This window comes from Pleurodeles waltl, chromosome 5 (genome assembly GCF_031143425.1).
Source record: "Pleurodeles waltl isolate 20211129_DDA chromosome 5, aPleWal1.hap1.20221129, whole genome shotgun sequence".
In the NCBI taxonomy this organism is placed as follows: Eukaryota; Metazoa; Chordata; class Amphibia; order Caudata; family Salamandridae; genus Pleurodeles; species Pleurodeles waltl.
This window is the reverse complement of record NC_090444.1, coordinates 808,932,297-808,957,537: the sequence shown is the minus strand read 5'-3', so window position 1 is coordinate 808,957,537 and position 25,241 is coordinate 808,932,297. Positions and strand designations below refer to the sequence as shown.

Here is a 25,241-nt window from a genome sequence, read left to right as displayed (position 1 = left end):
CTTTGATAGCTGTGAGCATTATTCATTTCCAAAAGGTAAATCGCAAAATCGTTCACTGCCGAAAAATCTCACAGACGGAAAAAGAATGATCTAAAGGTGTTTTTTCTTGGCCACCTTCCATATTGCGTTCACTGAATGTATGCATTGCAGTATCATACATATAAACAGCTCTGGATCTGACACAACGGGACTAATCCCATGAATCTTTGGAGGTAATGTGCATGTTCTATATTGCTCTGGCAAGCACCTGAAAGCAGCTTCTTTAGCTTTAGGTAACTAAGGCCCTGATTTATACTTTTTGGGGCAAAACTGCAGTAACACAGTTTTGCACCAAAAAGTTTAGCACCGGCTTGCACCAGTTCTGTGCACCAGCCGGGCACCATATTTATGGAATGGTGCAAGACAGTGCAAAGGGTAGGCTAGTGTAAAAAAAATATATATGATGTTAGACGGGTGGGGCTTGCGGTATGGAAGAAGGGGTTTGTGCACCAAACGAAAAATGACGTTAGGCAGGTTAGAGTAAAAACAATGACTCTAACTTGCCTAGAGTCATTTTCTGACGCAAACTATCCATACCACATGACTCCTGTCTTAGAAAAGGCAGATGTCATTTCCACCATCCCAATGGCCAGCATGGGGGACCAGGGTCCTCTGGGCATTGCCATTGCACCCAGTGCCATGTATGGGGGGCCATTTCAGGCCCCCCTATGGCACTTTCAAAAATTCAAGTAAAATACTTACTTTTACTTACCTGTATTTACCTGTACTTACCTGGGATGGGGTCCCCCATCCTCTGCTGTCCCTCTGGTGTGGGTGGGGATGTTCCCGGGGCCTGCGGAGGGCACCTGTGGGCCTATTCCATGGTGGTCCCCTAACGCCTGCCCTGATCCAGGTGTTAAAAAATGGGCAAAGCAAGCTTTGCACCATTTTTTCACCCCTCCTCCCTCCCATGCACCATTTTTGCACAGGAGTATAAATATGGCGTTAAGGCCATAATGTCATTTTTTACACTGGAAGGGCTACCTTGCATCTCATTAAGGCAAGGTAGGTTTCCATGTCCAAAAAAATGACTTTAACTCCATAAATTTGTTTATGTAGTTAGTTTTGCACCTAATTAGAGTTTTTAAAAAATGTACGCCAATTCGGTGCAAACAGAGTATAAATATGCCCCTAAGAGCCCTTATATGTCTTTTCAGGAACAAGATCAATTCGCCAGTGGTAGAGGCCACAATGTTACAGGAAGGTCAATGATGCTATATACAGATTGTCACCAGAGCAGCAGGTGTTACCCTCTGAAGACTCCCAGTAGCTCTGTAGTTACAATCCAACCATATCTTCCTGGATTGGTAGATTTACAGCACCCACCAGTGAGAACTGGAAATGTGCTTCCCGGGTGTGGGAAGAGTGATATTATCATCCAAGATTAGTGTCCCAGATAGTGTCCCAGATATGCTGAGAGTTTTCTCCAACTTTTTCATTGATGATTTAAATGGCAGTCTTTCATGGAAAACCCACCAGTATTCCGACAAGAATGCCCCCTGCAAATTATGTGGTCATGTTTGCTTACCTGAGAGCCCGAACGACATGTATTTCTGGTCTGACACTTATTTTATCCCTGGCGTCACACTAATCTAAGTGTGTGTGCAGAGCCATAGGCCTGTCCCTGAATATCTGAGTTTCTGGACCTGGAGACCTGGAGGAGCACAGCAATTGTGCCCTTATTATGGGCAGAGAACTACTGTCCTTGTACTAGGTATGGGGCATAAGTTGTACTGACAGCAAATAATTATTCTGAATGGTAAATAGTTTGACCAGACCTATTTATCTCTGTCACTGGGATTGAGGCCAACTGACCTCACATGTCTAAAATTCTGCTGTTATTTGTGTGCCGAGAACCTTGTATTCGCATCCTGTTTGTATGTCAAGTGCATTCTCATGTGTGGTGCCTGTAGCACGTGTAGTTGTAGGTTGTGTATGTGTGAGTGAGCCTGCATTTTGGGTGCTCATGGCCAAATATAGGAGGATAGGGGATGAGGACTGTTCTCTTAGACAGTGGAAGTGTCTTTCTTATGGCTGAATGGAGGAGATCTAGACACTGAAGTGAGGAGGATGGAGACATTTTAGAGATGCCAGCTTTAAAAATTCCATGAGACCATCAATAGCAAGGGGCTGCTTCTTAGTCCTCCTGAGCACTGCCATATAATCGATAGTGGGGGTGAAGGGAAAGACTGCATTTTGTTTTATTTGAGAACATTTCTAGGCCAGGCCTGCCCTTTAGTCTGTTCCTGATTACTACTTCTACTGGGATGCTGACAGCCCGGTGCCGAAACCTCACACCACATTGTGTTTTGAGTCTCCAGTTTGGAGAATTTACCATAGCTACCTGCCATGTAAAGCATCCCTCTACATAAATGTATGTGGAGAGCAGCATGAGGCGGACCTTTGAATGAAGAGCCACTCCCAAGCATTCTACAGACAGGGATCACTGACTGAATATCAGTAACAAAAATATTGTGTGAACAGAATATTGTGTCAAAAATATTAAGGCCCAAAATCTCTAGGCGCAAATAGGTAAATATAGATTTACTATTCTTAACTCCTCATCTCTGTACCTTTAAGATATATATATCTTGTCAAGGCACATGCATGTGAAGTGATATATAGTAAAACACTGCTTACCTATTGAAACTTACCTTCATGATATTTTGTGTTCTATGTTCTTGAAACAATATTTAGTCCAAACTATATTTTTTCCGATATTTTACCTAAATATCTGAGGTAGTGGATTCACATCCATTAATTACAAAAGGGTGTTTAAAAGTGTAACCCAAACTACCCCATGTTGTTTTGTATATGACGTCCTTCATTACCATGGAAGGGAGTGCTCCACAGGGTACTTGAAGGACATCTGTGCAACCAGTTCTGGTATCTGCCTGACAACAACTCTTTCCGAGGTGGATAGACATTACCTGAAGTCTGTAATTTCTGCTGGTTGTGCCAGGAATTTCTCAGAAATGTCTAGAAGCGTGGCTGCCTGCTGAGAGAGTGAAGGTCCCTACTGGAGGTGAGCTAGTTGAGAAAAGAGGCCTAGCATGTCCCTGGTTATTGCAGAACATTCGAAGAGAGCTGACATCCGTAGACCTTGGTGAGAGTGTCCCTCATTGCAGATGATCTTTCTGGTCACTCATCACTGGTTACTGGCTGAAAACATTGACACATGCCATAATCATCATTTAACCTGATCAGAGTTGCAACTGCCATTGGCCCAGGTGGAGTACACCTGCTCTGCACCTTGTGGCTGACCAACAGGTGTTGTACCTACCAAAGTCAGCCTTGGAAGGGCCAAGAACATTCCTACTATCCAAGGAGACTGCTACAACTGGAACCGTTCCTGCGCCAGACCTGCTGCATTGCAGGGCTTTTCCTGGCGAGAATGTAGTCTGACATGTCCTATGCCAGGCCTATCCAATGGCATTGAGATATCCTCATTCACCATGTACCTCAACTAAAGGCTGCAGCAGGACAGCTCTTCTGGAACAGAGCAAAAAACATCCAATCACTTACTCAAAGAACCGAAACGTGATAAGGTGTGGGAAAAAATCATGAACTGAGTGCCCATTTGATTGCAGGGGAAACTAAGGACTGCATTTGAGCGGGATTAATGCTTTTACATCACTACGAAATAGGGAGATCAATGAGAGAAAGGTTAGCAGAGTGGGATTAGCATGAAGGATCAGCTGATGTAGCCCCACAATGGAGGATCGCATTAAAAAACACCGCCTTGTATACTAAGTTGATTTGTGTAGTATTTAGTACTGCTATGTGATTATACGTTCTTTCCTTTCCTTAAAAGAAAAGCACTGGAAAGGACATCAAAGTTATTGTGTCTGTTGGTTGATTGTTAAGTGCTGCACTTGGGCACACCACACTACCAATCTGAGAAGGCTGTGACAGCTCACACTCAATACTCAGGCGGTCAAGTATGCAAAGGTTCGTACTTTGCAAACTTTTCAGGGCCATATTGGATGGACACCAGAACACTAGTTGACTAACATGCTTGAGGCCAAGTAGCTTCTGTCAGCCCTGTGGACCCTGAACAGGATCTAACAACCACCAATGATAGTTGTGAGGAAACCATTCTAGCACCATTTTTGGTGACATCTTTATTACTCATATATCTTTTGTAATGACACTGAATGTCACCACACTGACCCATGACTAACATGCCACTCTACCATGTATTAGTTATATCCCTGTATATTACATCACTTATACTATATGAAATTATAGCATTCATAACTACACTTATGACATCTCAGATAACATGAATTGCGAGAACACAGTGCATGGTACAGTGGCAAGTTATAGTTAATGTAGTGTGGTGAGTGATGTGACAAGATTGTGTATTGAGGTGTGCAGAGTATAGCAATTTGAAGATGGTGTGTAAATTCGAAATTTGTTATAATTGTAAGGGTAACATTTCCAATGTTTGTGTAGTTTAAGTTGGGTAAGTATATATATATATATATATATATATATATATATATATGTATATATATATATATATATATATATATATTTATATATATACACATACATATATATATTCACTGAGAAAAGCCAAACTTTACAGGTTTGACGTTTTGCCCATACACAGCCATAGAAATTCAGCAGTTATAATTATGCTTATCGTTATACTTATGTTAAGAAACTATAACTTGTTGCTCAAAGTTACTTTCCGGCATGAGTTATAGCTTCTTCAAATAAGTACATCTATAAGTATAACTATAATTGCTAAATATCTATGGTGTTGTATGGTTAAAATATCAACCCAGCTATATCCCAACTATAACATCCCTGTAACCTTTGTTTTTTTCAGTGAATATCTTTTTTTTTTTTTTTAATATGCACATTAATATTTATGTCACGTTGTGCAAAGCCAATCAGGGCCTTGTTTTACCCCTGGATTCGAGGAGGATACTTGGAGGATTCGGGGATCTGGTGAACAGACAAAAGAAATTGACACATTTTGCCCAGACCCCTTCATGTGTTCTATAGGGTCAAGACACCTGTATCCTGACCCCTTATATGTTTTACACAGTTTTTTTCCCACTTCCAGCCAATACGAGAAACAAAATGGCAGCTGCAAACTTTTTGTCAGGTTGAGGCCAAACAATCAGGGCCTTGCTTTTCCTCTGGATCTGATAATGATTCGAAAAGGAATTGGGGAGGGTTCAAGGAGGAACCGATGAGGATCCGAGCAGGATCCGTGCCACCTCTAGATACACAAATTTGTTTTTTCTTTAATAACTCCAAAACTACTGAATGAATTTATACCAAATACCAAAAAGAGGGATCTATGGATCAAAGTCTATATTTCAGCCAAATTTGGTGTATTCCATCCAGTGGTTCGGACTGTAGTCGTTTTCAAAATCGCCTGGGGAGTTAAACTGGGAAACTCACTTTTTTTTAGCCCCCCTGTTTTTTCATCCCCCTGCTTCAAAGATCACCCCAAAGCTTTCCATGTACAACAAGACCCCCTTGGACACAGCTATAACTATAACAGCTGAATTGCAATGGTTTTGTTTGTGTAACTTCTGAAACTAACTATAGCATCCCTGAAAAGTTAGATTTTTTAGTTAATTTCTAAGGTTTTTTATATTTTATTTCCTAACTACAATGTCCCTGTAACCTTTGTTTTTTTCAGTGAATTTCTGTAGTTTGTTTAACATAAAGTAAAATTGAATTACCATACATTAATCCAATCTCTGCCGTGCACAGCTGCAGGCAGGTCCTGCAGCCAACCCCTGCATGCCCACATCAAGCCAACCCCACGACTCCACTGCCTTTAGACATGTATAGGAGGTTTTGGCAAATACAGTTCCCTGCATGCAGGAACAATTCTTTCATCTGAAAATTCCACTCTCAGCAGGTGGGAGCATTTTTCCTGCTCCTGCCCCTTGTGAGCATAGTTACTGTTTGCTCTTGCCTGGTGAGAACTGTCAAATAGCTCCCACCTAGTGAAAGCAAACAGCTATGTCCTGTGGGTGGACACCTCGGGATATAGGGAGCTGGTCCTGGGGGGTGGCGGTCCCTAGAGCCATTATTGGATTCAGCAGGGAAACCACACGCTCCCCTTTAAAAAATTGGCCATGCCCTGGGGGGGGTGGGGGGGTAGAATGCAGTGAAAACAAGGGAAAGGCAAGGAGCGGGTACACAAAAAACTGGAAAAATCAAGGAGAAAGCAGTGGAAAAGGATGGAAAAGCAATGAAAGAGCACACATAACAATGGGGTAAAAAGCAAGGAGAAAGCACTAAAAAAATGGGGGCAAAGCAAGGAGAAGACAGGATCAAGAGCAATGCAGCAGCGTGGGGGGAGCTAGGCTTTTAAAATTGTTTGCCCCACATTTCCATATCTACCGCGATTTTGCAGCAAAAATTTTTTTCAAACGTTTTAATTCCCCAGTTGGGTCCCTGTGTGACCCCACCACCAGGCAGATGGTATCAGGGTATTCCTACTCTGCCCCCTTCTTTTTTAAAAAACAATTCCCAGGACTCGGCTGAAAACAGCAGCTTCAAGACAGCAGCTGAAGTGAGTAGCAAACTAGGGCCTTGTTTCACTCAAGATATTCAGTTGGAATGTGTCAGGCGTTAAAGCTATGGTTGACTTTCCCGACTGGATACATTTTCCAAAGGGTTATGACATTGTTTTGTTTCAAGAAACCTGGTGCATATTGCCTTCAATGTTAGATGGGTATCAGTATTCCTCTGTTCCTGTCACTCTCTCCCCCAGTGGGGCAGCTTGCCATAGGGGTAAGCATGTGCTTAGGAGGTTCGGTAAAACGTTGGAGATTGGGAATAATAGATGTCAAGCATTAGTTGTAAGGCATGATTTGAGTTTTTATATAGTGAATTTTTATAACAATGATTTCACTGGCATTCCCAACACAAAGATCCCACCTTTATTTAGCTTTGTTTCTGAGATAGGAAATGATCTTGCATTGACTGGACTGATAGCCTATCTGTGTCTGGCCGGAGATTTTAATGTGGGCCTCACCACTTCTAATTTGGGAAATGAGACATCTGTAGGATCTGATTTTTTTAGTACAGAGGTATTGACTTTCCTTAACTTGCTAGACATGGTCAAGGTAATTGATGTTATGGATTTAAAAGAAAATGCTAATTCAGCCTTTCAAGGGAGAGGTATTTCCTCGACCATAGATTATGTGTTTGTTACCTGCAGCATGGAGTACTTACTTATCTATGGCACAGTGGTTTCATCTAGTTACAGCGACAATAATCTTATAAAGATTGCATTGTCTTGTGCTCCAAGGGTAAACATAGGATGGATATTGGGGCATGTAATTTACAGACGTCCACTGATAATTTGAGGTTGGTGTGGAAGCTGCAGGACCCTGTCCAATTTTTTAATATGATAATAAAAACAAACTTAGGGACCATCCTGCGGTGTTTGAAATGTGATCCTCATGGGCAGGTAGTGGAAGCTTTTAACGATGTATGTAGTGGCATTATAAATGCTCTTCGAAAACCAATACACCCTCTGCCCAATTCACCGAAGTGGTTCAATGCAGAATGTTCTGCTTCGAATAGGGTGTTGCATTTAGCCCTTGCCTCAAAACTTAGGGATTATGCAGTAGTGACTCTTCTATGTAAGAATTATAAGGAAGCCATTGCTACAAGGAGGCAGGAGGTTATTGTAAGTCAATGGGAGTTGTTAGTTCAGGCTTCTGTGCAAAAACATAGAAAATTCTTTTGGACACGTGTAGCAGAATTGAAGCATAATAATAGCCCCCCTAACCCAACTGCATGTCATGTTACTAGCAAGTCATGGGAAGAACATTTTAGTAATATCTACGGTGAACCTTTAACTTCTGAGACATTTAATATTGATCCAGGACATGTGACAGGCTTTAGATCAAATTCAACAGAGGGTGAAGTAGTGGATGCTATTAAGCAAAGATTGGGTGGTAAGGCACCGCGTCCCAATTGTGTTGTGAGTGATTTAATTAAGCAAACGCTGCTTTCTGTGCTATGCTACTGATGAATTTATTTAAAAATCTTGGACACTCTCCCCTATTGTTTTCATGGGGTTCTTCGATCATTGTAACAATTTTAAAAAAAGGATATTAGATGCTCTCAGCCTGTTATTGTCCGATCTCACTAACAGATACTATGACTAAAATTCTGAGCAGAGTAAAATATAATAGAGTGAGAGAATGGGCACATGATGAGTATGTGTTGCACCCATGTCAATATGGTTTCATGTGCATGCTGAGTACTATTGAACAGTGCCTGAACTTAAATTTGGTTCTGGGGAAGTACACAGTTGCTAAGCACTCTCCACTGTATGTAGCATTTATAGACCTGTCCTCAGCCTTTGATAGGTTGACTCAGTCAAAACTGTGGTCTCTTCTAATTGACCGGGGTGTGGATAAAGTATTAGTTCATTTCCTTGCGTTTCTACATAAAGATAAAAGGGCCAGGTTCCTCATCAGTGCTTGGGGAGAGACGTCAGGAGATATACCCATCCATTGAGGAGTTAGCCAGGGTTGTGTGTTGGCCCCACTTCTGTTTACCCTGTATAACAATGAGTTAAGTCCCAGATTAGTGCTCTCAGTACCTGATGTACCTGTAATGCAGGGGAAGCTACTGCCAATGCTGCTATATGCTGATGGTGCTGTGCTTGTGGTTCATACTCCTAGAGCTTTATGACAGCTAATTAGCACCTTTGTTGACTTTATGGATTCCATACCAATTTTTCTAAGTTTGATATCATGTCATGCGGTCCTAATAGTAAGGTTCTGTCTAGAGTGAATATCAGTTTGCAGTGCCTAAGCAGCAATAGTACTTTCATTTATTTAGGTGTTATTTTTTCTGTGGGTGGTACATGGATCCTCAACATTGTATATAGCTGTACAAGATTCTCTAAAGCCATAGGGTCTCTAAGTAGCCTCCCCCAGCCAGTAGGGTATGGGCTTTTTTGCACAGCTCCTTCAATTATACACTACCCAATGCTTAACTGTTGCTATGTACGGAGCAGAAGTTTGGGGTATATATCGAATTGTAAGGTGATCCAGTATGAGGAGAACTGATTCTGTAGAAAACTATTGTCTGTCCTGATATCAGCCTCTAATTATATCTGCCACAAATTTCTAGAGCTGATCTATCTGGCAGATAGGATTTGAGCTATGCTATGGCTTGCCATATGGAGGAATTCTGAGGGTGATTTGACAAAGGATAGCCTAACAGATTTCCTGTCTCTGGATAAAGGTATGCTTATTCCTTGGTTGGCACATGTGAGTGCTGAATATTGTAGAATCGGTATGCAGGCCGTGATTGGTGAACCAATGACATCCATTAATATAGATAAAAGGACTCTGGCACAGGCACTTTGCATTTATACAGGATCACAATGGTATAGGGACGCGGTAAGGAAACACACTGTGAATGATTATTTAAACCTGATTAAACCATGATTATACTACAGCATATTTATTCCAGGCTCGTAGTCGCTGGTAAGGCTCTTTATTGTTCCGTTTTAGATCTGATACAACAAAATACTTGCTCTGCTTCTCATTAGGTTTTTCACAGAATCTAGATGCAGTACCTTGTCCTTGCGATAAAGTGTCAGGCCAGTCAATGATTCATTTAATCTTTTTTGTAAATTTTACAAAAGATATACTCAATTTTATTTGATGCTGCTTTTAAACAGGAACTGCCAAATTTGGATCAGTGTAGGCCTGCTTTTAGATTTCTACTATTGTTTTGTAATGAAGGAGTAGTTGTACACTTTGGACCTTTTTAAAATGTGGTGTTTGAGCTTGGAAGTCCATGCTGTCATAAAAATATGTGTATCACAGCTTTTTGTTTGGATTTACAATTATACATTTCTGTAATTAATTATTTGTATTTGTTTTTTTCTTATTTTAACTGTATGGAGTTATTTTTGTGAGCATCCGTCAAACGGTGCCAAATTAATTAGCAAAACAAAATACGCTTTTTGTATGGAAACTAGGTCCTAAACATAACTACCTATATATATATATATATATATATATATATATATATATATATCTATCTATCTCCCCAAAATAAAGTAATGCATTCCCCCCACGGGCCACAGCCCACCTGTTTTTTTTTATTGCATATTTGCTGATCCTCCACAATTTCTGCAGTACATTTAAAAAAGAAAATCATATTTGCCCTGGGGGGTCCTTCTGAGACCACCTCCAATAGGCTTAGTGGGCAGTGTATTACTCCCCTTCCCCCTTATATCATTCTTCACAATTATTTCCAGGACAGGTGACTCTATCCCCAATTCCCCAAATGGTTGTCTCCACATTTTTGTGGATGTGGCGGCACCCAATCAGATTTAATCTTAAAATGTGTTGGCTCCGTCGATCCTCTGCAGCGTGAAATATCTATATTTTTGTAGCTTTAATTTCTCAAAAACCACTAATAGATTGACACCTAACTGAAAAAAGCATACTTTTAGACCAAGATCTATCTTTTTGCCAAATTTGGTATACATCCATTTGGCCGATTTGGCTGTAGCTATGCCTAAGTTTTCTAGGAAAAAATTAATTGTGAAAACATGTTTTGGAGTCCTCCCTCTTTTCTCCACCCCTGGTTGACAGATCACTCTGAAACGTTCCAGGTAAGAGCTGAGGTAGATGAGATTTTGTTTCAGAATGTTTTGTGATGATTCATCAAATGGTGCCAAAGTTACAAGCAAACCAAAAAATGCTTTTCCTATGGTATCTTGGTCATAACTATAGTCACCCAATGGTGACCGCCACTGGTTAATACACACACAAAAACACACACACACACGCACACACACACACACACACATATATATATTACCTGGTGGCGGTTGCCAGTATGTATTAATAGTTAGGACAATGTTTCTATAGGAAAAAAAAATGTATGACCTACCTACTTCTTTGGCACCATTTGACGAATCTTCCCAAAAGTGTCCAAAAAAAAGCGTCACTTTGATTCCTGTTGCGCATGGAAAGTTTCGGGGTCATCCATCAAGCAGGGCCCAAGAAACAGGGGGCTTAAAAGGGTTGTGTTTCCCATGCTAATTTCCATAGGATTCTATAGATACGACTACAGGCCAACACCACTGGATGGAATTACACCAACTTTGGCAGAAAGCTAGCTGTTGGTACACAGACTATGCTTTTGCTTATTTGGTGTGAATCAGTTCAGTAGTTTTTGAGAAATTTAGGGAAATTCAAATTTATATATCTCTGGCTGTGAAGTATTCGTGAACAAAGATGAGCTCTGCAGGGAAATGCACAGCTCTGATTGGCTGCCAACACTTCAAACCAGGAAGTGTTTGCAGCCATCTTGGGACTTGGCTTCAGCGGCGTCATAGAAAAAACTGTAAAAATAAAATAAAAAGGGGCCAGGGTACGAACACCCTGACCCCTTAGCACTGCTGGAGGGGTCCCAGATGGACACCCCCAGAGCAAAAAAACATTTTTTTTTAAATAATTTTTTGGCCACAAGTTCACAATATTCTCAAATTTGCGACAACATTTAAAAAAAAACTAACAAGACTTGTATTTAAATATATGCAGGGGGCCCACGCACCCCCATGCCCAAGTGTCCACCACTTCCCCGTGCATTGATTCTAAAAATTACCCAAAATTTGTTCTTAAAAAGTAATAGTACTGGATACGGTTGTATGAAGTTACAAAGAAAATAAGTATGAACATTTGTAAACAGCCTTTTTATTTGAAATTCATTTAGTAAAAGGAAAAGTGATTTACACCCTGATGCCTGAAGAGTAATTTTTTTGTTTATCTATGTTGTTTTGAAATTCACATGTGCAATTGAATTACTTTCGTGATTACGCAAAATACTAGGTTAAGAATAAGATTCATAGAATTTTGGGCTTGGTGTGCTCCACTATTATATTATTCTGATATTAACTGGTCTGGTTTTCTGGATTCCAGCTTACACATACAGCCTATTCCACTGAAACATGATATTTCAGCAATAAAAGGTCCTCTGCTCAACTGCCCAGGGGTAGTCAACTCTCAGTCATACAGGATGTTCGGCCATGAGGGACATGGCTTGGGCCAACACCACGTGTGTGCCATGGGAATGACTGCAGGACCTAGCCTGTGAGAAGGCCCTGCATCCAAGCCCCGTGAGATGCCTTTAGCTGTGTGTGGTATGAGGTTGGACACAGGGCTGGCCTGGTGCCAGGCCCTGTGTCCAACCCCTCACCAGTGACCAATCCCCCATGCACCCTCACCCCACACCTTTTAGATTTTTTAAATATTTTTTGGTACTGTGGTACAACCATGGTGCTGCCACCAAGCGTCAACCACCCAGTACAGCAAGACCATGCAAGTTTCTGAAGCTTGATTTTGTATATTGTAGTACAGTGTATCCCTCAGGAGTCCGGCTGTTCAACATAGGGCCATGCTGAGTCTTGCAGAAGCTCCGCGTTACCCACGGCATTTAAGGATTTTGGCACAGAAAGGTTCCATTAGGATGCCCCTCTAAAGTGCCAGTGGGACAGCATACCCCTACCCTGCATCCTTATGTGCAATTTTTATTTTACATTCAGGACATGGGGACACACGCGTAGGTCCTTTGATAGTGGCCACAACATTTCTCTTGCAGCCAGCTAATCAGATCACTCCGTCCTGCACTACCACAGACAACGAGACCACAGCAATCATGGAACATATGAACTTCCAGATTTGTCCCAATGACAAAACAACTATGAAAGGTATCCTTGCCTACAGACCAGCACAGGACCCCGAACTGGCCTCAGTGATGCCATTGCTGAATTCATTGCACCACTCGTCATTGAATTCAAACACCACCTCTTCCTGGGAGATCTCAATTTCCACCTGGATGAACCCACAGGCAATAAGTCCACAGATCTCCTAGAATGGACAACTCTGGCCCCAGACCCCACATACAAAGCAGGGTACACTGGACACTATTTTCAGATCCAGTAGCAGAATCAGCTACAGCCACACCATGAAACTCACCTGGTCAGACTACTCCATCGTACATTTTCACCATCACCGTACCCCACCACACCACCCCGAACAACCACAGCACCCCATCTTGCAACTGGACCACGTTCACTCAACACCAATGGAAACATGTTCTCATCACCACCCAGCCCAATGCCACAACAGATCTGAACCAGGCAGTAGAGAACTTCAACTCCTGGATCACTGATGCCACGGACCTAGTCGCTCCCATCAAACTGACCAGATTGCTCAGATCCAATAGACAAGCCAGGTGATAGACCCTGGAACTCAGTGCAGTGAAATATCAATGCAAACAACTTGAAAGAAAGTGGCAGAATCAACAATGTCCGAGCAACCTTCTTAGCTGCCCTCAAAAACTACAACCACCAGCTCAAAGCCACAAAGAAGGAAGTTCTAACATGCCTAATCAGGGTCAGTGCCACCAAACCAACAAACTCTTTACCATTGTCAATGAGTTCACCCACTTTGAGCCACCGAAAACTTGATCCCCCACTCACAGGAACATTGCAACACCCTCACTGACAACTTCGACAATAAGATAGAAACCATCAACAGAAACATCAATCCCCAGCAAACAGACGTCCCTGTAATCCTCCTACCTCAGCCACCGACCACCCTCTCACTGTATGTGACCAGCTCATCACATCAAACACAAATACACTCATGAACACCATCCACCCTGGAGCACCCACCGACCAATGCCCCACTGGCTCTTCAACCAACCTAAAAAGAGACAAGATCAGCCTGCAGCCTACAACAATCCTTCACACCTCCATCACCACGACCAACTTTCCTGATGCCTGGAAACACGCAGATGTAAGACCCAACCTCAAGAAACCATCTGCTGACCCCAGCCAACTTCAAAACTGCCATCCTATCACTCTGCTCTTGTTCCCTGCCAAAATCCTGGAAAAGGCCATCAAACTCAAGCTCACAGAACACCTGAAAAGAAACAACCTACTGGCCCCCTAAAAATCAGTTTTGACAGCCAAACATAGCACAAGACAGCCCTCATCTCTAAAAACTGATGACATTTGCACCCTGCTCAACAGAGGAGAATCTGCAGCCCTGATCCTGCTCAACCTCCCTGCAGCCTTCAACACCATCTCCCACCACATACTAATCCACCATTTGAGACAGATCAGAATCACAGATGACAAGTTCAAATGGATAGCATCCTGTCTCTTGGGAAGTAACCAGAGAATCTGACTCCCTCCCTTCACTTCACTACCCAAGCACGTAATCTGCAGCGTCGCTCAAGGTTCCTCCCTCAGTCCCACTTGCTTCATTATCTACATGCCTCCACTCACGGACATCCTCAGAACCCACAACATCAACATAGTCTCATATGCTGACAACAACCAGCTCATCCTCTCACTCTCAGGGACCTCACCACGATGAAGACCATTTTCCACAACTGCATGAAGAGAGCCTCAAGCTGGATAAAGAACCACTGACTAAAGTTCAACACAGACACAGCTGAAGTACTTATCTTCAGCAGACACACCTCCATCTGGAACGACCCCTAGTGGGCACCAGAACTTGGACCTACGACTGCTCCCAAAGACCACACCCGCAACCTCTGCATCATTCTGGACAGCAAACTCTCCATGAAACGCCAGGTCAATGCAGCTACCTCACCCTGCTTCCTCTGCTTCCTCCCCCCCTCCCCGGTCTGCAAAGTTTTAACGTGGCCAACCAATACCAAGAAAACAAGGTGCAGGCTCTCCTCCCAAGCAAACTGGACTATAGCAATGCTCTCAATGTCAGCACCTCTACCGAACTTGTGAAAAGACTCCAGATGATCTAGAAGTCAGCAGCCCAAGAGGACCCACATCACTCAGCACCTGAAACATCCCCACTGGCTCCCCAACCATAAAAGATGTCAATTCAAGTCCCTGCACCACGCCTACAAATCCTTCATGACCAAGGACCAGCCTACATGAACCACGGCCTGAAATTACATCTACCCTAAGAACCTCCGCTCCACTCACCTAGCCCTCACTCAGCTGACACGCATCAGTCACAGCCACACCAGAGGTCGCTCCTTCTCCTACCTCGCCGTCAGGTCCTGGAACACCCTCCACCTTCGTACCTCACCTTCGCTGACCAACTTCAGAAAGGTGCTTTGACTGACACAGCAGCACAGTGCCTGGAAACCTGCTCGGGTAACAGACAGTGCTTTATAAATACAATTTGATTGATTGATTGATTGATTATCACTGCTAACCAGTGCTAAAAAGCTTGTGCTTCTCCCCTAAGCTTGGTAACATTGGTGAATCCACAATTGGCATATTTTATTTAATGTACATGTAAGTCCCTTGCAAAGTGATACACTATATATCCAGGGCCTGTAAATGCTACTAGTAGGTCTGCAACACTGAATGTGCCACCCTCTTAAGTAGTTCTGTAAAAATGTCTCAAGACTGCCACTGCCACCCGACTCGGCATCCTAAACCTTCTTGCCCAGCCCTAAACACTTACCTTTTCTTACATATAAGTCACCCTTAAGGTAGGCCCTAGGTAACCCATAGGGCAGTATTCCATGTAAGCAAAAGGCAGGACATGTAGTCTTAAGTTTTTCCTGTCCTGGTAATGAAAAACTCCCAAAGTCTTCTTTTATTACTGTGAGGGAATGCCCCTCTCACATGTCAGCATTGGGATTTCCTCAAAATACTTTTAAACTGTTATTCCTGATCTGTGAGGAGTACCTGCATCATGTGTAGTACCATTGAAATGATAATATTAATTCTTCTTTATTGGTAAAGTCATATTACTATTTTATAAATGCCACTTTTAGAAAGTGTGCATTTCTCCGCACCCACTGCCCTGTGTGCTCACGGCCTATCTCAAATACATGTCTGCCCTGTGAAGGGCTCACACTTATACTTCAAAGGACAGTGATCAGAGTCCACACAAAGGGCCAGTTTATCCCCCCACTGATAGTCTGGAGCTGAGGCTGTAGTCATCCCCCACATCAAAGACACTTTCTAGTACAAGTACTGGGTCTCTGGCCCACTCAAATCAGATCAGTTCTGGACCTGGAAGAACATTTGCTAGAGTAAAGGCTGCTGCGCTGAAAGGGATTTCCCTGTCACTGTGACTGACTGTCCTAGGAATTGCTTTCCTACTTTGCTGCACTGCCCTAAAGCCTGCTTACCTCTGTCCTGCTAATGAGGGACTACAGACTTTACCCAGAGTCACTCCAAGGGGCTGCTGGTTGCCCCATGTTCTCCCTAGAGGTCTCAGGGGCATCAAAGACCTTGTAGAAGGATAAATGGAACTACCACATCATCTGCAACCATCCCGGCAACGGCTCATCTGCAACCCCTGTTCAACCACAACTCTGAGAGTGTTTTTCTTCTCCCTATTGCCTCAATCAACAAAGACCTATGAGCAGTTTTCACCTCAACCTGCCACACTGCTTTTTAACAGCTTGGTGAGTGGCCCCCACTGACACTGGCATCAGATGTGACTTGCTCTAGACCAGAGGAGAGACTTTGTTCAGGAGCAGCCGGTGTGTGGTGCTCCTGTGACTATTGTACCCCACACCAAGGATTTCTCCAAGTACGTGGTGCCCTTGTTGCTTTCTCCGGTTCTGCTGTCCATGGAGCCCCGACTTGTTGCCTAAGCGACAGAGACGTGCGGTACAGGCTGATGGCCCATACTTCTGCATCACTCTGCTCCCTGCTGCACGCCGGCCCCATGTACTCTCTTGCTCATGGCCCGCAGCTGCAGTGGTGTAGTTACAAACTTATTAGATCCGAGCAGTCTTCACTGAATTAGAAGCACCATTCTACTTTTCTTACCTCAACCACTCGGGCTGAATCTAAATGGCTTCGATCAACCTTCACGACATTTCTAACAGGAGAACAGCGTGTTTTTATAAGTACTATAAATACCCAATTTCTAACAGCTACACAAATTATATAATTAATAATCAATTAAATAATAATAATTAATTTTGAATTAATTATCACTGAATTAACTTCACACTCTATGCCCCCATCCCAGCAACCTACTACAACACTACAAATTACTCTTAGCAATTAAAATAACAAATATAAATCACTTAAAACTGCAAACTATATTTAAAAATATTATTAGCAATTATACAAACAATAATAAGACATACAATTGACATATGAACTAATATACATAAGGATAATTGAAAAACAATATTTTTGACAACTATATTTTTGAAAATGATATAAACTGAGCTTGTTATGTCCTCAGCCACGTCGCTCATGGGCCGAGGATGTAACAGGCTCGTCCTGCACCTGGACCACGGGGGGAGTTCCCAGCGCTCCCCCAGTGAGCCTCCCACCCCCCTCTCATGGGTAGTGATGGAACGGTAATCATTCCCCCTTTCATCCCGACCCACTCCAGTAATGTCTGATGATGTCAGCATGCGATCGCGCGCTGACCTCATTCGAGGCCGCCATATCATGCTAGAAGCTCAGCTTCCAGCGTGATCGGAAGAGAAATGCCTCATTTGTATCGGGAGACTTGGGGAACACATAATAGAACAAGTATTATTGCCCCTTGTCTTTCCCTACATTTTTTCCTTCCAAATGTAAGACATTGTGTAAAAAAGGCATGTATTTGAGAAATGCCCTGTAATTCACATGCTAGTATGGGGACCCCGGGATTCAGAGATGTGCAAATAACCATTGCTTCTCAACACCTTATCTTGTGCGCATTGTGGAAATACAAAGGTTTGCTTGATCCCTATTTTTCACTCTTTATATTTCACCAAATTAATTGCTGTGTACCCGGTATACAATTAAAACCCATCGTACGGTGCAGCTCCTTTATTGGCTCTGGGTACGTATGGTTCTTGATGAACCTACAAGCCCCGCAACGAGAAGAGTCCAGCAGACGTAACAGTATATTGCTTTAAAAAATCTGCCATAGCTGGAAAAAGTTATAGAAGAAAACTTGGACAAAAATGGCTCTTATTTCACATCAATTTCAATATTTGTTTATTTTAGCTGTTACTTTATGTGAGAAAACCTTGAAGGATCTACACAAATGACCCCTTGCTGAATTCTGAATTTGGTTTACTTTTCAGAAATGTTTAGCTGTCTGGGATCCAGCATTGGTGTTTTCCCATTTCTGTCACTAAGTGGAAGGAGTCTGAAAGCTCAAAAAATAGCAAAAATGGTGTCTGTCCCAGTAAAATGACAAAATTGTTTTGAAAAATGTGGTTTTCTGATTCAAGTCTGCCTGTTCCTGAAAGCTGGGAAGATGGTGATTTTAGCACCATAAACCATTTGTTGTTCCCATTTTCAGGGAAAAAAATCACAAGCTTTATTCTGCAGCCATTTTTTCCCACCTAAAAAAAAAAAGACATTTTAACTGCATTTTGGCTAATTTCTTGGTCTTCTCAAGGGGAACCCACAAACTCTGGGTACCTCAAGAATCCCTAGGATGTTGGAAAAAAAGGACACAAATTTGGCGTGTGTAGCTTATGTGGACAAAACGTTATGAGGACCTAAGCGCAAACTGCCCCAAATAGCCAAAAAAAGGTTCGGCCATTGAGGGGAAAAGGCCTGCAGCAAAGTTAACAACAAAGATGTTCTTGAAAACCATATTACTTAAAAATCAATATTCTTGACAACAATATTTGTGCATCAGGATATTGCGTTTCACATTGTTTTTTTAGTCATTTTTGCAACTCGATATTTAAAACTCGATGTATTGCCTAAATACATCTTGGTTCAGCTTTGTTTTTGATCTTAAGACATTTACTCCCCATTAATAAAAAGCACTGAGGTGATACCCATAGTCAATTTGAATCAACTTGAATAAACCTAATCCACCTTTTATAACCATCCCATCACCTGAGCTCTGGCAAACAACTTGCCAGGCTAGAAGGAAAAGATTTGACCAAAGCGCCCCAAAAATAATTTTAGGAGCCCTCTGGGCACTGCAGCACTCCAGTGAGGGAGTAAGCCCAATGATGAAGCATACCACTTAGGTAGGTGAGGGGTATTGCATCCTAAATATGTGGATTCCCATGACCTGTGGAATTATTGCTGACCAAAGTTTAAATTATTTTCTGGCCAGACAACAGAAAAGCACACTCTCTTTGTATTGGACAAGTTTAATGCAACCCGATGCAGAGTCTTAGTGTGGAAATTACAACCAACACAAGTCATAATGTGCATTGATTTGAATCAAACAAGTAACACAATACTGTGCAACATGCTGGCTTGAGTTAGTTTTGCATTAGGTAGGTGTCTATTGGTGGGGTACTGCCATTCCCATGCAATCACCAATATGTTTTTTCGCAAATCTCTATCTGCAAAGAATTCTATACAGGATTTTGAACCAAGATTCTGCAAATCACTGAGGCAGGGGTAACAAGTAGAATTTTTGTCATTTCTCCTAGCTTGTGTACTGGATTCACATTTTTCAGCACACATTTGAAGAGAAAAATGCTTTGAAGCATCGTTTTTGCGCAGTAAAGGACCCCTTTTGCACAAACAACTGTAATGACTACAATCCAAACACCCTTGTACCATGAATGTCAATTCACCAAAATGCCGGGGGTAGCAGAAGTGACATCACAGGCTCGTTGACCTTCAGTTTCATTCAAACACACATGCTTACACATATGAACACTCACACTTACACACTCACGAAAACATACACCCTCAAGCACACACTCAACATGTATTTAAAAACATTTTTTACTTACCTCAGCTACCATGGAGGGCCATAGTCCAGTCAATTATATTTTTATTACACTAATAGAGAATGATTAAACATTATCTACTTTTAATGTAATAAGAAAATGAGACAAAACCAATGAGAAAGAAGCCTCACCGGGCATCAGTAAGGACACACTGTCATTGTGTTCCTGGCACTGATTTTTCCATCTCTGAAGCCAGAGGTCACATATAGAGTGCCAGGAGTCGCAAGGGACAAGCCAGGGGTCACAGCTGCAAACCCTGGCGACCCCTAAATAATGTCCAAGCCTTGTACTATAGTATAAGAGTGCTGATTTTGGCAAATGGAAAGCACAAGTGTGCTAGCGCATGGAGAGCGCAAAACTGTGCCACCTCTGTTTTTGCAGAAAGTCATAATAAATATATTTTTATGTATACATATTAGTTTACAAAAGAAAAACCTATCAGATACCCGTTCAGCAATTATTCTATCTCTCTAATACAGACTGCAAATAAATGATCATGAAAAGACGATGAGAGGCCTACTCTGGTTCATCTGACTGCGGATAACTCATGGGAAGAGTACATTATGCTAAAGGGACTGTGCTACTTTTAAGTTGATATGGGACAATTCTATCCTTTCCTGTTCATGCACAGCTGCACGGCAACTTTACTTGTTGCCTGCTTTGCATACATTCTTTGTAAATATGCCCTTTGTATACTGGAAAAATGTGATGTAAACTTGTCACTAAAAATATCTATGTACTTATTTATTTGTGTTCTCTACAAATAGTTTGAAAACGGGCAAAAACAAATGTAGCTTGGCATTAGAAATTCAAAACAGAGCTTCTGTAGGATTACTCAAGCACAGGGGCATATTTATCAAATAATCAAGCAGTCAGCTGAGCTGTATGGTAGGGAAAGGACGGTACTGTACTGTACTTAACCTTGTACTACACATTCTTGTCTTTTCCCTGTGCAGGTGCACAATGTACTGTCTGGCACTAATGGAGGTACCCTTGCACCATGGTGCAAGACAGTGGCAGCTGGCAGCTTTAGGAGGGAAGGGGGCGGGCAGGAAGCACACACAAACTCATTCTTTCACACATGCACGCACGCATGTATATCCATTAACAACACTCATAACATTCAACATGCATGCACGCACCAAACATTTGTTTTAAAAGATCACACACACACAAACTCATTCTTCCACACACGCATGCACGCACGCACATCCATCAACAACACTCATAACATTCAAACATGCATGCATGCACCAAACATTAATTTTAAAAGATTACACACACACACTTACCTTCAGCCTCGGAGGTCCCAGGAGGGTTGGGACTGCTGCCTTCCCTCATTGAAGGCAGCAGTCCCAGCCTCGTCACAGAGTGGGATGGGGTTCAGTGAGACTGCTGACCCCACCCCACTCTGTAACAAAGTGTCACTGATTGACACTCACCCTGGGCCCAGGTCGAAGTCAATGAGTGACGCTTTCCTCGTCACCCAGGGAAGGGCTTCGAGGCACCTTGGATGAGCCGAGTAGGTCACGCCCATAGGAGCTGTGACCTCCTCAGCACAGCAAAGGTCAGCTCAGGCAGCCAGGAGTCTGCGCAAATCGCGCATGTTTGCTCCTGGCTGCCTGACCTGAACATGAAGAGTATCTGTCAGGCTGACCTTTGTTCAGCCTGACAGACACTCTTCTTGAGGGGCAAAAGGTGGGGGGGCATGGCCCCTCTGCCCTAAAGGACGGGCCGCACCTGGTGCAAGGGTGCCTGTGTTGCAGACAGGATTGTTTTTGTGCAGAAAGGGGCACCTCCCAGCTCTTAAACAATCCTCAGTGGCATTTTCCTCTTTCTATGTGTGCTGCAGAATGCAGCACACATAAAAAGAGGAAGTAACTGGGAGAAATAAAAATATTTCTCCCTGTTGCGCCTCATCTAGGGAGATGTAGGATTTTGATACGTTCCTGGGTCCATCAGAAATGGTAAACCTGGGACTGCCCCAAAATCTATAGGTGGCAGCGTGAGAACACCCACACTACACCCATAGTATGCCTTCCGAGGGCAGAGTAATGCAACACAGGGATTTGTGCTTCGTGCTTTACTATAGATTTATTAAGCCAGGCAAGGCCATGCAAAGCGGCCTTGTGTGATTTGATAAATCTAACTTAAGAGTTGTGTTGCTATTGCACCCCGTTGCGTGGAAGAAGAGCAGCACAACTATGTCCCACATTGTGCAAAGGGTGGGAGAATGCACCAAATTCACAAAACAGGAGAGAGGAGTGTTGGCCACTGTTGGAAATGGCCCTTTTTGCAGGGTCATCCCTAACCTTTTTGCCTCCTTGCTCCTATTTTTTCTGACTTTTTTTGCTGGCTTTAGGACTCTGGGCACTTTACCACTGCAAACAAGTGCTAAAACGCAGATGCTCCCTGTGTAAATTGTATTGGTGATTGGTTTATCCATGATTGGCACATTTGATTTACTGGCAAGTCTGTAGTACAGTGCACTAGAAGTGCCTAGGGCCTGTACACCACAAGCTACTAGTGGGCCTGCAGCATTGGTTGTCCCACCCAGATGAGTAGCCCTATAAACATGGCTCAGACCTGCCACTGCAGTGTCTGTGTGTGCAGTTTTAAACTGCCAATTCGACTTGGCAAGTGTGCCCACTTGCCAGGCCTAAACCTTCCCTTTCAAACATGTAAGGCACCCCTAAGGTAGGCCCTAGATAGCCCCAAGGGCAGGGTGCAGTGTATGTTAAAGGTGGGGCATGTACTAATGTGTGTTACATGTCTTAACAGTGCAATGCTGCTAAATTCAGTTTTCACTATTGCAAGGCCTATTTCTCTCATTGGTTAACATGGAGGCTGCCTTTAAATAACTTTAAAGTGCAGATTCCCTTTGAGAGCAGATGAGAATTTGAAGTTTGGTGTCTCTGAACCCACAATTTAAAAATGCATCTTTTGTGAAATTGTTTTTTTGATAGTTAGTTTGAAAATGCTACTTTTAGAAAGTATGCATTTATTGCTTAAACCATTTTGTGACTCTGCCTGTTTGAGCATTGCCTGTCTGGGTCAGTTTGAGAGTTGGGTTGTGTGTGAATTTCCTCTAGACAGTGAGACAAAGGGAGCTGGGGTATAGCCTGCATATCCTGATGAGCCATCTGTGCTAGAGTGGAGGGTTGAGTGGTCACTTACATGTGAATTGGCTGTGCCTGCCCTCTCAGAAAGAAGTCTCCAACCCCCTGGTGTGTGTCTTGGGCCTGGCCTGGGCAAGGCAGGTTCTTGTGAACAACAGAAACTTTCCTTTGAAGTATGCCTTATTCAAAGGAAGGAAGGGGTATAAGTATTGGACCCAAAGCCCCCTGGAAATTAGATCACTTCTGGATTCCATAGGACCTCTGCCAAGCAGAAGAGCTGAGGAGGAGTGCTGCCCCTGCCTGTGAGAGTGCTTTGTTGGGCTATCCTGCAGTTGCTGCATCTGCGTGTGAAAGGGGACAAAGACTGGTCTTTATGGTATATTCCTGCTTGTGAAGAATCTCCAAAGGCTTGAACTGAGCGTGCCTCATGTTTTAAAGACTCAGGGCCATCAACAACTTTCTCTGCTAACAACTGAACTCTCTGCTGAGACTCCTGTCCTGCCAAGTGGTGTCCTATCCAGTCCCTGTGCCCTTGAAAGGTAAAGTTTACAGACAAGAACTGAAAATCCACACACAGAATGCCGTGCAGGGAAATTTTAGAGGCACCATCTGCAACGCGGCTGATAAACGACGCGCCGCTGGCCTCGCGGCTAGAATCAATGCTCCATTTGCATCACAGCTGGGAGATCGATGCATCATGACTGGAGTAATAATGCACAACACCAGGTTGTGGCTGCTGATAATGACGCAAACCCTACACAGTGTATTTTTTTTTAACACCGTGCAATAGGCTTTTCCACACATCGTCCCTGGGCGTCAAAGTCAACCTGACTCTGTGCAGATCCGAGGTACCCCATCCGGAAATTGACGCATCACTCTCTTGCTAGGGAGAAGAAATGATGCATCGCGACCCGACCGGAGAAGAAAACGACGCACGGCCTCCCCTGTGAGGAAGGAATCGACGCATCGTTGCCTTTTCCGACACACGTTCACCTGTGCAGCTTTATTTTTTACGCTAAACAGGTACTTTGTGTAACAACAACATTCTCATTGTTTTCTAAGGATTAAGGGCCAGATGTAGCAAACGGCTGGCGAGTCGCAAACGGCGAAAATCGCCGTTTGCGAGTCGCAAACCTGAGTTTGCTATGCAGAAATGCAGTTTGCGAGTCGGGACCGACTCGCAAAATGCATTTCAGAGTCGCAAATAGGAAGGGGTATTCCCTTCCTATTTGCGAGTCGGAGTGGTATGCAACTCCAAATGGAGTCGCAGTTACCATCCACTTGAAGTGGATGGTAACCCACTCGCAAACGGGAAGGGGTCCCCATGGGACCCCTTCCCCTTTGTGACTGGACCCCAAATTATTTTTTCAGGGCAGGTAGTGGTCCAAGGGACCACTACCTGCCCTGAAAAATTTCCGAAACAAAAGGATTCGTTTTTTTTTTTTAATGCAGCTCGTTTTCCTTTAAGAAAAATGGGCTACACTTGAAAAAAAAAAACTGCTTTATTTAAAAGCAGTCACGGACATGGAGGTCTGCTGACTACAGCAGGCCTCCATATCCGTGAGTGCCCATAGTCGCTATGAGGCCGCAATTTGCGACCCACCTCATTAATATTAATGAGGTGGGTCTTTGCGACCCCATAGCGATTCGCAGACGGTGTCTGAGACACCGTTCTGCATTGCAAATTGCGAGTTGCAATTTGCGAGCCGCTCGGACTCGCAAATTGCAAGTCGCAATTTGCAAAGTTGCTACATCTGGCCCTAAGACTCTTATTCTTTTAAAAATTCATATCTTGACTTGTGTATTTTGGATTTTTGTCATTTTGGTCTTGTATGATTTAGATAAATATTACCTATTTTTCTAAACTGGTGTGGTGTCCAGTTTGTATTGTTTTCACTGTATTACTGTGTGTATTAGTACAAATACTTTACACATTGCTTCTGACGTTAAGCCTGCCTGCTTGTGCCAAGCTACCAAGGTGGTGAGCGGGGGTTAACTGCGTGTGATTCTCCTTTACCCGGACTAGACTGAAGGTCTTTGCTTGGACAGTGGGTAACCTGACTGCCAACTGAAGACCCCATGCCTAACAGCCGCCATCCAAAGAAACAAATAATACAAATATAAATAAAATAAAGCGAGGACAATGGAGTGTGAAGTTGAGGGTAAGGAAGCAGGGGATGGATAAGGAGTTTCTTTCTTCTGCAAAATACAGTGGTCAAGAAAAAAAGAATAAAAAAAAGAATAAAAAACTCTTGCACTCAAGCTTATAAAGTAGATTGTTTTCAGTTACTCAGTAATATAACATCGAAATTTCTAGTGAGCATGTTGTGAAATGAAAGCTTTGTAAGATGGAGCAATAAGTGT

At 43.0% G+C, this 25,241-nt stretch overlaps 1 protein-coding gene across 7 annotated transcripts in view; it reads left to right on the top strand.

The window, feature by feature from the left end:
- LAMA2 (laminin subunit alpha 2) overlaps nt 1-25,241 on the top strand; it is a 3,379,260-nt gene that overhangs the window by 844,605 nt on the left and 2,509,414 nt on the right. The gene's annotated exons all lie outside the window — the stretch shown is intronic.